General features: G+C 49.0%; 1 protein-coding gene and 1 long non-coding RNA gene across 3 annotated transcripts in view; both read right to left on the bottom strand.

Moving 5' to 3' along the window:
- LOC116546409 (F-actin-monooxygenase MICAL3-like) overlaps window positions 1–14,335 on the bottom strand; it is a 21,399-nt gene extending 7,064 nt beyond the window's left edge. The window contains exon 1 of one of the 2 annotated variants that reach the window (XM_032272688.1): window positions 12,551–14,335. The gene's annotated coding sequence lies outside the window, so the exon portion shown is untranslated. The remainder of the gene's footprint in view (window positions 1–12,550) is intronic. The other variant, XM_032272689.1, reaches the window with a different exon arrangement.
- Window positions 14,336–17,185: 2,850 nt separating this feature from the next.
- On the bottom strand, window positions 17,186–17,885 carry LOC116546410. Its single transcript, XR_004266702.1, has 2 exons — window positions 17,850–17,885; window positions 17,186–17,624 (listed from the first exon to the last, which is right to left on the bottom strand). It is a non-coding gene; the product is annotated as an uncharacterized LOC116546410 (long non-coding RNA).
- Window positions 17,886–17,906: the final 21 nt, after the last annotated feature.

Genomic DNA, 17,906 nt, shown 5'->3' with positions numbered 1-17,906 from the left:
AAAAAAAAAAAAAAAAAAAAAAAAAAAAAAAAAAATTAGAAAGTCAAAAGATGGCTTGTAGGGGGCCAGGCGCAGTGGCTCGCATCTGTAATCCTAGCACTTTGGGAGGCCGAGGCAGGTGGATCAAGAGGCAAAGAGATGGAGACCATCCTGGCCAACATGGTGAAACCACATCTCTCCTAAAAATACAAAAAATTAGCTGGGTGTGGTGGCATCTGCCTGTAGTCCCAGCTAATCGAGAGGCTGAGGGAGGAGAATCACTTGAACCCGGGAGGCAGAGGTTGCAGTGAGCCTAGACGGCGCCACTACACTCCAGCCTGGGCGACAGAGACTCCATTCAGAAAAAAAAAAGTGGCTTGTAGGGCAGGAAAGAGCAGATGTGCTCATGCAAGGGCAGGAGAAACGGTGACAGCTGACAACTCATGGCTAGAAACAAAGGTCCCAGGGCATTTTCTGCATCAGGCCCCTCTGCCCCCTGCTCTCTCTGGGGACTCCTGAGGCCTCCCTTGCTCTTTGACAAGCACACAGCACTGTGCAGCCCCAGCCCTGTATGCCCTGCCTGCATTCACAGTGAACCTCAACTCCAGCAGTCACAGTGTTTGCTGATCTTTGCATACGCTGGGTCTGGCCACCTCTACTTCATGTCAAAGAAGAAAACGACTTTTCTTTGTTCCTAAACAGCAGCCACTTTCAACTCCTCGCCAGGATTCAGAGCAGTCAGAACCATGACATTCTCGCTGAAGCCAATCCATTAAGGTCCTGCAACAAACAATTCTAAAATCCTTCCCGTCACAATGCTTGCCTTGGTTCACACCCCTCCTGAAACAGTTTTGGGCACTTATTTCCCAAGAAGAGTTCTTCCATGTGAGCTAACATCCCCTTGGTTGGTTGTAACCCACTCGGTTGGAAATAATTCACTTCCAAAGAGCTGCTAACCACCACAGAGGATTTCCAAATGAAATCCCACTGCACAGAAATACCTTCACTAAAACTGTCCCCAATCCTTCTGCTGGTGAAAAATACTTTCAAATGAACAGGTGTCACCCGTAGCTCCCAGAGGGCTGCAGAGCTAACCAGCAGGCAAGTATTAAGTGCCCGGCCGAACAGATTTCAACCTGCAGGGCACTGGTGACAACGGATGAACAGAGGCAGGCTGGCTCCTGCGACAATGCGGCCAGCACCCAAGGTAAGATGACACAAGGTGAATTCCCCTGGGCTGCCTCACTTTTCCTGCTTTGCAGCTGAATGACTGCAGCCTGGACTCCTCCAGAGTGTGACAGCATTGCTCTGTGGCTCTGCTGGGCTGGGCCTGTCTCGCTCTGCAAGGGGCTTACCCAGCATTCTCACTGGCTCTGACGACAGCCGGGAAGTGCGGGGAGCAGGGCTATTCCTGTTACCGCCCCCCATTTCCCTCATTCCTGAAGGTCACAGCCAGATCATGCTCCTCCTGGCCTGTCCTGTACCACCCTGTATACGGTTCATAATCACAGGAACCTGGAGACCAGGAAACCTGGCAGGAAGGTGCCAGAAATCCCAGAAACTGAAAAGCCAAGGTGTGCAAGGAAGGGGCAGAGGAAGTGAGGAGCCGGGTTGGGGGTTTGGGGGAGGAAGAGGAGGTGATGCCAGGTTTCCAGGCATCTGTGAGTCTCCACCAGCTGACTCCAGCCTGCATGTTTTGTCCACGGCAGCTGACTGCTGACTCAGAAGCCCTGCAGCGGCCTTGGCTTGGAGGATGGCGCTGCAGAGATAAGCACACGCAGGACACAGTTATGTTTCTATTTACGACAACAGGCGAAGGTTGTCGCTGAACTTCTGGCTGTCTATGAGAACACTCAATCTCTAGCTCTTAGAAAAGGTAGCTGGATGTTTGTGGAGGAGTAGAAAGGAGAATCATCTTTAAAAATAGAAAAAGAAAATAGAAACAGAACAACAAAATAAGAATTATACCTCAAGAGTATGGCATCAGAGTGAAGCTTCGTTTCCTCCCTAGCCACTGCACCACGGGCATACCAGCAAACATGCAAATCTCTGAATCTTACACAGCAATCAATGAACTGCGCCTTCCCCTAGCCCATTCGGTCAGAGGTATGTCTCATCTAAATAGATCTTGAAAGTGGGCAGAAGGCCAGGCGTGGTGGCTCATACCTGTAAACCTAGCACTTTAGTGGGCCAAGGCAGGAAGAGTTCAAGACGAGCTTGGGCAACAGAGTGAGATCCCGTCTCTTCAAAAAATAAAAAACAAAAAACTTAGCTGGGTGTGGTGGCATGTGCTTGTGGTCCCAACTACATGGGAGGCTGAGGCTCCCCCTAGGAGGTCGAGGCTGCAGTGAACCATGATCGTGCCACTGCACTCCAGCCTGGGAATCAGAGCAAGATCCTGTCTCAAAAACCAAAAAAAGGAAAACGTAGGTGGAAACACTTGTTTTGGAATGTCATCAGGCAGAAGTTTACATGAAAAATGCACGATGGATTACTGAGCTAATTCCCTTATGTTTTCCCTCAGAAGCCAGGACCCAAGTTGCCAACATGCCTCAGGCTCCCGATCTGTCTTCCTGAAACATGGGCAACTAGCACCATTTGTTGAAAAGCCTGTCCTTCTCGCACTGAGGAGGAGTCTTGGTTCCCTTGTCAGAAATCATCTGACGATAAGCGAGGCATGGGAGGCCAAGGCAGGCAGACTGTCTGATTCTCCCAGCAGCTTGAATCCAGCCTGGGTAACACAGCAAGACCCCATTTCTCTCTCTTTTTTTTTTTTTTTTGTTTCCTTTTTTTAAATTTTCACTGATAACATCTGAGAATTATAAGCTTAAGACCCCATCTCTTAAAAAAAAAAAAAAATCATTTGACCATATATATTAGGGTATGTTTCTGGGCCCTCTATTGTAGTCCATTGGTTTATATGTCTGTCTTTATGCCAGTACCACACTGTTTTGATTAGTACAGCTTTATAGTAAGTTTTGAAATCAGGAAGCATGAGTCCCCCGGTCTCCTTTATAAGCACTGTTTTGGCTATTCAGGGTCCCTTCAGATTCCATGTAAACTTTAGGATGGGTTTTTCTATCTCTGTAAAAAACAAAATTGAGGTTTTGATAGGGATTACATTGAATATGTATTGTTTGGGCAATGCTGACATCTTAATAATAGTAACTCTTCCAATCCATAAGCATGAATTTGTTCTCATTTATCTTTTAATTTATTCCAGTAACGTTTTTTAGTTTTTCTTGTACAAGCCTTTCACCTCCTTGGTTAATTCCTAAGTGTTTTATTATTTTTGATGCTACTGTAAATAGAAGTATTTTTAACATTTCATTTTCAGACTGTTCACTGTTAGTATATAAAAATGTAACTGATTTTTGTGTATTAACTCAGTATACTGCTACTTTGCTAAATTCATGTATTAGCCTTGAACAGGTTTTTTTGGGTGCAATCTATAGGATTTTCTACACATAAGATCATACCATTTATGAATGAAGATAACTGTCTTCCTTTCCAATTTGGACGACTTTTGTTTTTCTTGCCTAATTGCTTTGGATAGAACTTAAGTACTATGTTGGATAAAAGTGGCGAAAGTGTGCATCTTTGTCTTGTTCCTGATCTTAAGAGGAAAAGCTTTCAGCCTTTCACTGTTGAGTATGATGCGTGCCCATGGTTTTTCACATATGGCTTTTACTAGGCGAAGGTAGTTTCCTTCTCCTCCTAGTTTGGTGAGTATTTCTATCATGAAAAGGCGTTGAATCCACATGTATTCCATCCTGGGATCTTTGCTGACTCTCCAACCTATTTACCATCATCAAGCTGACACTCGGCAGGACGGAGAGGAGACATGAAGCCAGCCCCTCCCCCGGCCACTGTGCCCTTCCCTTCTCCTGCCTGCTACTCACACAGCGGCCCTCCTCATCTGCTCCTGCCACTCTGCAAAATATTATTGAAATGTCTCTCTCCTCCACTAACTCTGAACTTCCTCAGGGCAGGGTTGGGTCTCTGCCCCCTAACCTGACCTGGAATAGAACTGGGTCGTGTTTCTGTGGAGGTGACGAGGGTAGGACAGAGCCCAGCAGCGGACTGGTCCTGGGGGAAAGCACGAGCCTGGCCTGCGTGGCTGTGGAAGGTGAAGGAGAACTGTACAGATGTTAGAGAGAGACTTCCAATGTGTTACCAAAAAGTGGTATCCAGGAATGCAACAGTCACCTGGGGAGGTAGTGACAGTCTAAGAAGAACACTTGCAGGAGTGTGGCACTTTTCTCGTGATCCGCACTCTGCTTGACTGAGTGTGGAACACCCCTCTCTAGAGGCATCTGAGAAGAGCCAGGCCCACATAACCTCTGGGTTCTCTACCAAGTCCCTATTCCTGAAGCACCACGGTACGGTCCTAACCCTTATGTTGTATCTGTTCTAATTTTCATTTGTATTCTTTGCTAATAATCTATTTCTTCATGAAAACCAAGTTAAGAACATCTACACAACTGAGAAATGAAGTGAGTTAGAAGTGAGCTGACCTCTGCCTTGCAGTTCTGTCACCCCAAACACATTTAATGTCTGAATCACGAGGCGCCCGATAAACACAATCATCGACGATGAAGTCAACTCATGTTCACAGTAACCCCAAAACAAGTCATCAAGAAGAAGAATGCCTAAGGCTCAACCTCTTACAGTCTCATCTGTAAAATTAAAATCACAGGGTTTTGCAGGAAGTAAGGTAATGAATGCAAAATGTTTATCAGAGCCAGGAACAGAGCAAGGTCCAATCAATGGTAGTGCTATTATCATCTAGCAGTGTACCAACAAACCTCAGCAACCAAAGCTTATATTCAATCTAAATAAATGGCTATTCTATATAACAAAACACAGGATCAGATGGTTTTGTTTTCTGAAGGAAAGAGAGATGGTTTGGAATCTTCTCTACTCCATTATCACTCCACTCCATCTGTTCTAGAAAGTGTGAGAATGGCATTGGGTGGCAGGGGCTAAAGGAGTAAGATCTGTGTCCGTCCTACCAAACTGAAGCGTTAAACAAGACAGGAGATGCTGAGTAGTTACTAGACGCCACAACCATGCCTATGGCATCTTCTCCACCATCCTGTGAGGCAGAATGTGTGGCCTCCATTTTACCGATGGGGAAACTGCAGCTTAAAGAATTTTATAGGTCGCAAAGCAAGAAGGAGGCAGAGCTGGCATGTTTTGGGTCCAGACTTGTCCAACCGAGAGCCTAAGTCCTTGGCCATGATGAAAAACCACCCGAAATATAGCTTGAGAAATAAAAGCTCATCAGGAGAATGCATGCTTCCAGTCCCTTACCGCCCGAGAGCAGGATCCTGCCTGCCAGGAAGATAGTTGCCCAGCTAGCAATGGATATGTCGTTTCAAGTAAATTTAGCAAGGACATATAATACAGGATTCTTTTTCTTCTCATGATTTATCACTGCATCTGCTCCTTTGAAATGGAGCCCTTTCCAACTGGCAATGAGAGCAGTCAGGTTTCACAGTAATTCTTATTGGCTGCCAAAAGGCTAAGCAACTAAAACAGCGCTAACACAGTACTTAACAGTCTGCATTCTGCAGCAGGCTCTTGCACCCCAGCCATCAGCAACACCTATGAGGAGTCAATTACAAAACATTTTCCAATCATGGAATACTTTTCCATCCATTGTAGGAGCTTGGGGGGAAGACAGAAGGTGGACCCCAACCTGCCCACTGTCAACAGTACAGAGCTGAGTTACCGAAGGACCAAAAGACCAACACCTTCCTGGCCCACTAATCCAAAAGCACTGCTCTCAGGGGTGACGAAAGGCCTCTGGGTGGGGAGAAAGCCTCACTGAGGATGTGGGAAAACACAACCAAAGGAGAATCCCAAGAAAAAGCTGTTCTCCTCAAGGGCTGGAATTCAACCTATGAGGTTGGTGCAAAAGTCAGTGCAGTTACTTTTGCCATTATTATTATTTTTTGAGACAGAGTCTCACTGTCGCCAGGCTGGAGTGCAGTGGCGCGATCTCGGCTCACTACAACCTCCACCTCCCAGGTTCAGGCAATTCTCCTGCCTCAGCCTCCCAAGTAGCTGGGGCTACAGGCACACACCACCACACCCAGCTAATTTTTGTATTTTTAGCAGAGATGGGGTTTCACCATGTTGGCTAGGATGGTCTCGATCTCCTGACCTTGTGATCTGCCCACCTCGGCCTCCCAAAGTGCTGGGATTACAGGCGTGAGCCACCGCGCCCGGCCTGCCATTACTTTTAACAGCGAAAACTGCAGTGACTTTTGCACCAACCCAATACTTTGCTTAGCATCACGTACAGTTCCAGCTACACAGCAGGTGCTCAATACGGTTCTGTTGATTAAAGGTCTACCCAGTCACCTGCGCTTGTACAGACCCAGGAAGCTGGCTGGTTGGTAGGCCACACAGGGCGACCTCCAGGCCACTGCACACAGGGCGACCTCCAGGCCACTGCACACAGGGCGACCTCCAGGCCACTGCACACAGGGGCTCAGAGAATGGCAAGGCTCCAGCAGTCCGAAAGGAGAGAAATACCTCACAAAGATGACTGGAAAACTTGCGGAAAACATGCAAGGTCCCACCAAGGCACTCAGTCGGGTCATTTCCTCCTCTCCCAGGGGAGGGCCTGCAGCTAAGGCTTTCAGATGCTGGCCCAACACACAGGCAGAAGACTAACCTGGAACAGAGTCCGGGGTTTCTCCTCGCCTGCCTGCCATCACTGCTGCGGAACCACAAAATACACTGCAGTCAAGGCTCGGCACCATCTGAAAGGCCATCTAGGCCCAGCAGCCATCCCACACCTGCCTATCGATGGCATGTCAACAGCGCCACTGACGAGCTGAGCAGCTTACAATGTTCATTTCTCAAGGACCCAAGTTCTGTGTGGAAGACCAAAATCGGGCCGGGTGTGGTGGCTCATGCCTGTAATCCCAGCACTTTGGGAGGCTGAAGCAGGAGGACTGCTTTAGGAGGAGTTCAAAACCAGCCTGGGCAGCATAGCAAGACCCATATCTCTACAAAAAATTGAAAAATTAGCTGGGCATAGTGATGCACACTTGTTGCCCCAGCCACCCAGAAGGCTGAGGCTGCAATGAGCCATGGTTGTGCCACTGCATTCCAGACTCTGTCTCAAAAAAAACCCATAAACAAAACACAGTTTCTCAGGGGCCAGGCGCAGTGGCTTACACCTGCAATCCCAGCACTTACAGAGGCCAAGGAGAGTGGATTGCGAGGTCAGAGGATCAACACCATCCCAGCCAACATGGTGAAACTCCATCTCTACTAAAAAAAAAAAAATACAAAAATTAGCTGGATGTGGTGGTGGGCTCCTATAGTCAGTCCCAGCTCCTTGGGAGGCTGAGGCAGGAGAATTTCTTGAACCCGGGAAGTAGAGGTTGCAGTGAGCCGAGATCGCGCCATTGCACTCCAGCCTGGCGACAGAGAGAGACTTTTTCTCAAAAACAAAACAAAACAAACACAAAACACAACTTCTCTCCTGCCATGGTTCTCAATCACTCCATCTTCGTGGCATTCTTCCAAGTTCCTACAGGTAGTCAGTCTCTCTGCCCATGCCATCCGCCTTCCCTCCAACGACAGAGAGCAGCATCCACCTTCTCTCCAACGACAGAGAGCAGCATCCACCTGTGCCTCTGATCCTGCTCTTACTCAAGCATGCTGCCTCCACACTGCGCCCTTCCCTGCAAGTGATGCTCCCTCGCCCACACTGCCTCCACACGGCGCCCTTCCCTGCAGTGATGCTCCCTCACCCCACTGAGCTGTCTTCAGCAAGGACACGTCTTTCAACACCCAGTCCTGACTTCACCCCCTGCAACTAACTCCCTCTGCTCCCCCTGGCAGCAAGACTCACTGAAATGCTTTGTTCACAACCTTCTCTTCTCCCACTATCTTTGAACCTCCAACAAGTAGACCTTGTCCTCAGCACCCCCACAGAAATGTCTCATCAAGGTCATGAATGATTTCCATGCTGTCCAATCCAACGATCGGTTCTCAATTCTCCTTTTCCTCAATCTGTCTGGTCACAAGTCACAGCTCACCTCCCCTCCCCACCCCACTGGTCTCCAAGGCAAAAGGGCACTCTTCTCTGGGTCCTGCTGTGACCTCATAGCCCCTCTCTGCATCTTTTGCTGTCCCAGACCCATCCCCAGCCTCTGCATGTTGACACAGCCTTGAAATCGACTCAGTCTTTGATCTCTTTTCAAGCTGTATCTCCTTCTACATCAGTGGCTTTCGAACTTCTTAAACTATGATCTACAGTTAAAAAAAATGTTCTGTACTGTGATCTAAGACACAGCTATCTCTCTTTTTACATAAATGTAATTTTAAAAACATTTCACAGGACAAAATTCTCATATCAGTCAGCATAAAAGTAAACATTTTACAACAGCCTTTACTACTGAGATATTGTTTTCAATTCTATTTCATTTTTTGAAAACTGCTGGTGCTCACTGTATTGCCTTCATGACCCACTAAGGAGAAACCAGCCACCGCGAAAGCTGTGCCGTGGAGGATCCTCCCGCCCCATGGCTTTATCCACACAGGACTGATAGATAATGGTGCCTTAATATTTATTTCCTCACTCCTGCACTTTTGTGACCAATTGCTTGTGACATTTCTACCTGGATGTTTTACAAGCATCTCAAACTTAAAGCACTTGAGGTGACACTCCCACTGCCACTAGCCAGAGCCTGTCCTTCCCTGGTGACCTGCATCTCGGTAGACAGTACCACCAGCTGCCTAGATGCTCAACCCAAAACCCTGCCCATCTGCATTTCTGTCACAGCCCACAGTCCGTTCTTCAGAAAACTGTGTTCTACCTTCAAATACAGCCAAATCCAACCACTTCTCACGTGTCTTCTCTATGATCCTTGTAAGACACCACCAGCTCTCACCTGCTCACTTAGTGAGCCTCCCTACTTCTCCTCCCTCCAACCCACCCCCAAAATATTCTACAACACAGCCAGAGCATCCATTTAAAACACACGTCAGACACGTGACTGCTACACCCCAGCCACAGGTCAGGTCCTGCCACTCTCCCCAACACTCCTTAGGCCCAGTCAGACGTCCTCCTCCTGCTCACCAAGGCCTCCCCGGCCAGGGCTGCCCTGGCCCTGGCTCTTCAGGTCTTCGCTCACCTTATCAGAGACAGCTCTGCTGATCACACCCAGGGAAGAACACCCTGCCCCTGCCCTATCACTCTCGACCTGCATCCTGTGGACACCGTGTACACAGCACGTCCCTTCCCTCTATCTCCCCTGGCAGAGGTAAGCCCAGCTATGAGAAGGGAGTGAAGCATGAGCCACAGTGACTCCAGAGCCTTCTCCCGCCGAGGTGCCCGTCCACAGCATGCCGCCCTCCTGGATGCACCTGTTTGTCCTCAAGGGCAAATCAGGAATTGGTAAAATGTTTTCACTAAATTTCCTCGGCTGATTCAGCCATGACTTCCCATCTCAGCCAGTATAAAAGCAAATACAAAATAATGGCCTACAAGGCCCTATAAACGTGTCATCGACATTTTGGTCTCAGGACTCCTTTATGCACTTCAAAGCTACCGAGGACCAGAGTTCCAGGCTGCAGTGAGCTACCATCGTGCCATTGCACTCTAGCCTAGGGGACAGAGAGAGACCATTTCTTAAAAAAAAAAAAAAATTGAGGACCCAAAGACCTATCAAGATTTACTAAATGTAAAATTAAAACTCAGAAAACATGTCAACATTAATTCACTTTAAAATAACAATAAGTAACATATCTTACAAAAAAAACCAACACCCACAACAATTACTCTCCGACAGAAATTTAGTGAGAAGCGTGACAGTGCTCTACATTTCTGCAAATCTCTTTAGCGGCTGGCAGCCAGATTCTCCTGCCTGCGAAGCCTCTAGAAAGCCCACTGTACACACCTGGGCAAACGAGGGCGGAGAAGGCACGTAATACCACTCAGTATTGTCACAAAAACAGTTCTGACCTCGTGCAACCCCCACGAGACCTGCGCCCACACACACACACGCCTTCCCTCTGCTGCCTCCTTTCCTGCCGCCAGTCTCTCCCATCCCCGCCGGCCGCACCGCCTCCCACGTTCCCCACCTAGCAGACACCCTCTCACGTCAGCCTTCGCATCTGCAGCTCCATGTATCTAAAAATGCTCTTCCCTCCCATCCATTCACTCAAGAGTATTACTGAGCGTCTCTTACGGCCCGAGCACTCTTCTACACTCCAGAAATAACACAGAGTGAACAGAGAAAAACAAGCTCCGACTTCCAGGGCATGAGCCTTCTCATGGAGCTGACACATATATTCAAATGTGAACTTCTCGAGGTGGACTTCCCTGGCCACTCCGTTTAAACCTGCTCATCGTCTTTCCCTGGTTTTCTCCAAAGTATTTACCACAACTGGACGTGCTCCAAATGTTTTTGTTTTGTGTGGTTTTATTTTTTGAGACAGGGACGCACTCTGTTGCTCAGCTTGGAGTGCAGTGGCATAATCAGAGCTCACTGCGGCTTCCTGGGCCCAGGTGATGCTCCTGCCTCAGCCTCCTGAGTAGCGGGGACCACAGGCGCATACCACCAAGCTCAGCTGATTGCTTTTATTTGTACAGATGGGGTCTTACCATGTTGCCCAGGCTAGTCTCCAACTCCTGGGCTTGAAGCAATCCTCTTGCCTTGGCCTCCCGCTGGGATTATCAGGGTGAGCTACCGCACTGGACCTCTAAATGTTATCTACTTACAATCTATCTTCCTGCTACAATGTAAGCTCCAGGAGGGTGAGGATTTTTGCCATTTTGTTCAGGGTTTTGTCCTTGCACAGAGAACAGTCCCTGGACCACAACAGGTGGTGCACAGTGAGGGCCACTTGATGAACAAATAGCTATGTACATGAACTTCTCCAGGCAGCACTGTGTTAGGATATGAGACAGAAGTTATATCAAATGAAAATGAACTGTGTGTTTTCAGGCAGTGCCACCAAGCTGGGAGTCACAGAGATCGGGAGCCCGACAAGGGAAGTCCAGATGGCTTCTGCCCATGAGGGAAGATCCTCCCCTGGAGACCTGCCCTTTTCCCATGACAACGACCAGCCCTGCACCTGGCTCCCACAGGCTCTGCCCAGCAGGCCCCACAGCCAGCTCAGGACCTGTTCTTGCAGCAGGAGAGAGCGTGTCAGGGGCCAGGACCTGGAGGCAGCTTTGTTTCAACAGCCAAATACTTTCCGTGTAACTATCCCCTATAAAAAGAAACTGGTTTCTAGAAAAGAACCGTGTGTCAGCAAATGCTACGCAGCAGCCCCAACCCGCTTCCCCAGAGGCGAGTGAAGGACCCATAACATTTCTGATTCCAAGTTGCCTGTATGGCTAACATCTACATGAGAAAGCCACGAAGCTGCCACAAGCCTAGGGGTCAGACAAGGCAGCATTTCTTCATTTGAGGCAGGAGGACAGAGGACTCAAAGGGTTTCTGTGCATTTCACACTTGCTGGGCGGCAGGGGAGGCAGGTTGAGAGGGAAAGCTGCACGTGAAACGCCAGCCTTGGGAGTGGGATGGGGGTGGGACATTTCTCCAAGTCCCCAAAGTGAGGACCGATGTGGCTGCACCTGCCTGTCACCTCCACCCACGGGGAAGGCCCCAACACTGCCTTCTACAGTACCCCCACTGGTTCCTCCAGCCTGTCCCCACCCTGCTAATGGCCCTATTCCAGTCATCTTTTTACTCCCTCTCCAATCTGGCCTCTGTCTCCAACACTCCACTGACGGCGACGGTGGCGTTCAAGTGAGATGGGCTCAGACGCGTTCCAGTCCTATCTGGCTCACCCTCTGGCTGCCGTGCTTCCTGGAACCGCCCTCCCTGGCTGCGCTAAGCCTCGGCTTCTGCCTACTCTCCTCGCCAGCCTCCAGTCTCTCAGCTGCGATTCTTTCATCTGCTGCTCTGGTAAAATTGGATAGCCCTGGATTTTGATCATTCTGACTTGCTCTGGAGAGCCAAAGCTACCGAACACCCCCATTTACCATCACACAGGTGCCTCTTCCCAAGGAGTCCACCCCAAAGAGTCAAACCCTAACCCATCAAATGGCAATCTGTGGTCATCTCAGACCCTCCTCTGTTCCCCATTCCTCAACCCAATCTGTTGGTTCTAACTCCAGAACGTTCATCTCCCTAGCATGATCCTGGTAGAAGCCCGGAGATTCCTAGTGTGAAAGGAAAATGAATCTTGGCACCCCAAACTCACCAGAGGCTTTTATCCCAGAGGAAAAAGCCAAGCTGGGAATTGGGCCAAGCGAACCCACTTTCCATTCCGGCTCCTACCTAAGATGACCACAAAGCTGACTCCCTCACATTTCGCCCACAACGAAATTCCTGGCCTCAAGTAATCCACCAACCTTGGCCTCCCAAGGTGCTGGGATTACAGACTGAGCCACTGCGCTCAGCCAGCTGCCCCTTAATCATAACTTGCTCCAATACATCCTCCACGAGTGCCAGAGGGGTCTTTCATAAGAGCCAATGTGACCCGTTTCAGCCTCCAGTGACACTAGGAAACAATCCACTTCTGTCACCACTATTAATAGATGCAACCCATTCTCTCAGGTTCCCGGGATGCACCAGGCTCTCACACGTTCCTCACCTCCCTCCGCCGCCTCCTCACCTCTGCCCACAGTGCCCCTCCTCCATTTGAGACTGCAGCTCAGCATTGCGGACTTCACTGCAGCGACCCCGCCTACCCCAGCCCCAGGCAGCCAATCACCTTTTTCCCTGTGTTCCCTCCCACCTGAGTGCCAGCCTCCCCTTCAACATTCCTCACTTGCTCCGGAATTAAGTCCACAACTGCCTGCCCATTTGTGTTTGGCTCTGGTTAGGTAGAGGAATTCACGTTCATGCTTGCACGTAAGTGCAGATGCTGGCAGATGCCAGGAAACAAGGGCAAAGATAAACAGAAGGCTCACCTGCGGCATAAGGGCCTAAAGTCTCAGGGCTGTTGGTTTCTGTTCACATTCCAGGATGATGCTTACCTTCTTCAGACACTAAATCACTGGCATTGTGATGCTGACGCTCCCAAGGGTTAGACAAGTTGAAGGGAAGACTCCTGCCCCACAGGCTTCTGAGAGATGCCAATGGCTCGGGAAAGAAGAAACCAGGTTCAAGTGTAGGCACTAGGGTGCAGGCATGGTGAACGCAGTGCATCGTAGCAGGGTCGTTATTCTCCAACGAGGTTCCTCTGCGGGCTCAAACCCAAGCAGTGTGTCTTGGTTCCAAGCCACAGAAGGGAATGGGGGCTAGCTAGCTCCAAGGCCACGGTTTTCTTCAACTATTTTCATGGAGAAAATTTCAGTTGTGCTCTCCAAAGCAGAAATAAATCTAGACAACTGACCCAAAACCAGCTGAGTAGAATGTCTTTTCCCCTGAAATTAGCTTAAGAGTGTGGGATTTAGGTGCAATTTATTAGTGGATCAGATGCTTCTCCAGGCCGGACCTCTCCCTCTGCTGACTCCCACTGAGCTCTGAGACGACTCTGCCAGCTACTTCTCTAATCACACCACCTCTATGGGAAGGAGACCCACCTGGCTGGAAATGAAACATTCAGGGAAAGTGAGTAACAAGCTTGCTTTCTCTGCTCCAGGATCACTGCAAATTCCCCAAGCTCAGGAAGGGCCTTCAAAGTCCACAGCCCACAACTTCTCCCCACTTATGTACCCCCTGTCCTAGGGGTGACCCAACCCTGCCTAGGGCATATTGAACTATGGCCAAAACTGTGGTTTCTTTTCTCCCAAAGACCAGTTGCCAAAAACCAATTGCCATGACCTCTTTGGGCTCCAAAATTCCAACTGCTCTGGGCTCCAAGCCAGCAACCTACCACTTTTTTTTTTTTAACAGAAGACTTATTAATCCTTACTCAATTCAGCACCAATGACATTGGCCAGTGTAGAGCCAGAGGGGCCTACCAGCTCCATTCTACACCTACCCTGGCCTAAGATGCCAGCACCTGATGGCCAAAAGGCCCAGGCCACCTTCTGGGACCTGCTGGGGCCCAGTGGCAGTCTCGGGCTCTGAGCTGGGCTTTGCCCACCCCTTGGTTTTCTAAAGCTCTTGTCTAGACTGCCGCAGGCACAGGACGACTGCTCACTGGCCTGCTGGCTCTGGGATACATATTCTTTGGCTTGCTCCAAGGACTGAAACCTAAAATCTGAACCATTCCAGGTGTCCCCTAAGGGATGTTAGAATGTGTTACTGCTGTGACCCTCTCACCAACTGCAGCTTACAAGAGTCTAACTCCAGGGAAGCCATCGGTATTAGTCCGTTCTCATGCTGCTATTAAAGACATATCTGAGACTGGGTAATTTATAATGGAAAGAGGTTTAATTGACTCGCAGTTCAGCATGGCTGGGGAGGCCTCAGGAAACTTACAATCATGGTGGAAGGGGAAGCAAACAGGTCCTTCTTCACATGGTGGCAACAAGGAGAAATGCAGAGTGAAGGGGGAGAAAAGCCCCTTATAAAACCATCAGATCGGGGCTGGGTGCAGTGGCTCATGCCTGTAATCCCACCACCTTGGGAGGCCAAGGTAGGTGGATCACGAGGTCAAGAGATTGAGAGCATCCTGGCTAACATGGTGAAACCCATCTCTACTAAAAATACAGAAATTAGCCAGGTGTGGTGGCACACGACTGCAGTCCCAGCTACTTGGGAGGCTGAGGCAGGAGGATCACTTGATCCCAGGAGGTGGAGACTGCAGTGGGCCAAGATTCATGCCACTGCACTCCAGCCTGGTAACAGAGCAAGACTCCTTCTCAAAATACAAACAAAAAAACAAACCATCAGATCTCGTGAGAACTCACTCATTCTCACAAGAAAAGCATGGATGTAAGCACCTCCATGATTCAATTACCTCTCATGGAGTCCCTTCCCATGACATGTGGGGATTATGGGAGCTACAATTCAGTATGAGATTTGGGTGGGAACAAAGCCAAACCATAGCACCATCCTTATGGGAAGGCTACCAAAGGACACCGTGAGCCCTCTCACAAATCCTGGACAGCTCTGTGTCTACGGCCAAGCACCACACTCAGGAGCCCAACTCACCAGGCACAGCCAGTTGATCAGGCAGGTCTCACCCCTCAATCAATTCAGGCACAGATTAAACATACCACCTTGAGAAATACCGCTCACTGGGGCAAGGAAAAGCCAATGTACTCTGTTCAACTAAAATAAATACTTGGTCTAGATACAGGTTGGGCATCTCAAATCTGGAAATCCAAAATTGGAAAATTCCAAAATCTGAATGTTTTTGAGCATCAACATGACACTCAAAGGAAACACTGAATGGGGCACTTCTGATTTTAGATTTTCAAATTAGGGATGTGCAACTGGTAGGTATAATGCAAATAGTCCAAAATCTGAAAAAATCTGAAATCCAAAGCATATCTGTGCCAAGCATTTCCGAAGAGATACTCAACCTGTGCTAAACACCATGGACATACAGATTTTGCCTTAATTAAGCAACCCTGTACAGTATTTCAGAAGACATCCAACCAGCAGCCCCAGAGCACCTCAAGCCACAGTATGAGGACAGCAGCTGTCCTCATATATATTTTCATATATATTTCATATATATTACCGCAAGATGACAGATGAACATGCCCACAACAGCACAGTGCTGTGACCTTCCTTCCTCAGGGCAACTTAACCCACGGGGCACAGTAAGCTTCCAGCCCCGTTGGCAACAGCAAATCTGTGTACAAACAAACTGGTATGTGACAAGAGCTGACACGTGGCAGTGAGGGCAGACAAGACCTTCACCATCATGGAAGCCACTGCTCTAACAATCAAATATTGAAACAAACTTGCTCTCTACCACTGCAATCCAACACATAAAAGGCATTTGGGACAAAAGCAGGGAAAGTGTGTTACCTGATTTCCAATCATGTAGATAATTTTAGGAAGAAAATAGTAGAAAGAAAGTAAAAGGCTAGAGTGCATAGACAACTGAAGTCACTCTTCAACCACAGGTGCAACCTCCTCTCCTACTTCAGATGGAACACGAGACTGAAGTTTCACCAAAGTTCCCTGCTTGCCCTGTGAAACGGTTTGGATGCCTGTCCCCTCCAAATCTCATGTTGAAATGTGATTCCTAATGCTGGAGGTGGGGCCTGGTGGGAGGGGAATGGATCACAGGTGTGGATCCCTGAAGAGTGATTTAGCGCCATCCTTGGTGATGAGTGAGTTCTTGCTCAGTTAGTTCCCGTGAGATCTGGCTGTTTAAAAGCCTGAGACCTTGCTGCCTTGCTCTCTTGCTCTTGTTCTCGCCAGGTGACACGCTAGTTCCCCATCACCTTCTGCCATGATTGGAAGCTTCCTGAGGCCCCATCAAAGCAGATGCTGGCACCATGCTTCCCATACAGCCTGCAGAACCATGAGCCAATTAAACTGCTTTTGTTTTCTTTTTTTTTGAGACAGAGTCTTCCTCTGTCACCCAGGCTGGAGTGCAGTGGTGCAATCTCACCTCAGTGCAACCTCTGCCTCCAGGGTTCAAGCGATTCTCCTGCCTCAGCCTCCTGAGTAGTTGGGATTACAGGCTTGTGCATCACCATACTCAGCTAATTTTGTATTTTTATTAGAGATGGAGTTTCACTATGTTGGTCAGGTTGGTCTTGAACTCATAACCTCAAAACGATCCACCTGCGTAGGTCTCCCAACGTGCTGGGATTACAGGTGTGAGTCATCGTGCCCGGCTAAACTGCTTTTCTTTATAAATTACCCATCTCCAGTATTTCTTTATAACAACACAACAATGGCCTAACACACCCTGCAAACTGGGTGTCAACAGAGCAATGAAACTGACCAAATAGCAATGGCGGGGGGACTGGGGGTGAGTGGGGGAAAGTGTCACGGGATCTGAATAAGCCCCAAACTGGACATTGACCTCTGGATCCTGGAGACCTACCCTTGGGCCAGAAACCGAAATGGGCTTGGCTCATTCCTGGTAAATATTCCAACCACGCTAGGCGCCAACACCTGGGAGAGCAAGGGGAGGGGAGCCAGGTGAGAGCCTCAAGCTGTACCAAGTTCCTGACGTCAGGACCTCTGGAGGGCTTGGCCAGGAAGCCAAAGCACTCAGAGCAGGGTTTCTGGCTGCCCAAAAAGCACCACCAGGCCAGAAAAACATACTGTGCTCAGGACTGGAAAGCATGTTTTTCTACACCACTTGATTGCAGTATAACTTAGAGACAGTAAGAGTCACCTGTTTTCAGTGCATGGTCCGTGACTTTTAGTCAATTTGCCAACCTGTGCACCCACCACCATCATCTAGCATTAGAACATCTCCATCACCCTGGAGGGTGTTTAATAACTCCCAAACCTGAAGACGACTATGGTTCAGTCAGCTTTAGGAGGCTGATGAATGACAAAAAAGAAGTTGGTATCTACTTGTTGTTGCTGCCAATTCAGCAACAGGAAGGACGCTCAGAGCAGGCAGAAGGCGGAGCAGATCAGTTATCCCGCCTCTGCCTGAAAAGCACTCAACAAGGCTTGGCTGAAGGACCTGAAAACTCAATTTTTTAAGTAACTATTGCTGAGAATAGTGCTTCCCAAACTAGGATGAAGGCCCCCTTCATCTGCCCATGTTCTCCGGGCACCCTCCTTCCACAATGTCTCAGCAGTACAACTGCACATCCGGGCACCCTCCTTCCGCCGTGACCGAGCAGTACTACTGCACATCCGGACACCCTCCTTCCGCCGTGCCTGAGCAGTACTACTGCACATTCGGACACCCTCCTTCCACAATGTCTGAGCAGTACAACTGCACATCCGGGCACCCTCCTTCCGTCGTGACTGAGCAGTACCAACTGCACATCCGGACACCCTCCTTCCGCCGTGACTGAGCAGTACCACTGCACATCCGGGCACCCTCCTTCCGCC

This window comes from Sapajus apella, unplaced genomic scaffold (assembly GCF_009761245.1).
Source record: "Sapajus apella isolate SASKATOON/1434 unplaced genomic scaffold, GSC_monkey_1.0 scaffold867, whole genome shotgun sequence".
NCBI classification, from domain to species: domain Eukaryota; kingdom Metazoa; phylum Chordata; class Mammalia; order Primates; family Cebidae; genus Sapajus; species Sapajus apella.
This window is presented reverse-complemented; position numbering and strand designations above follow the sequence as displayed.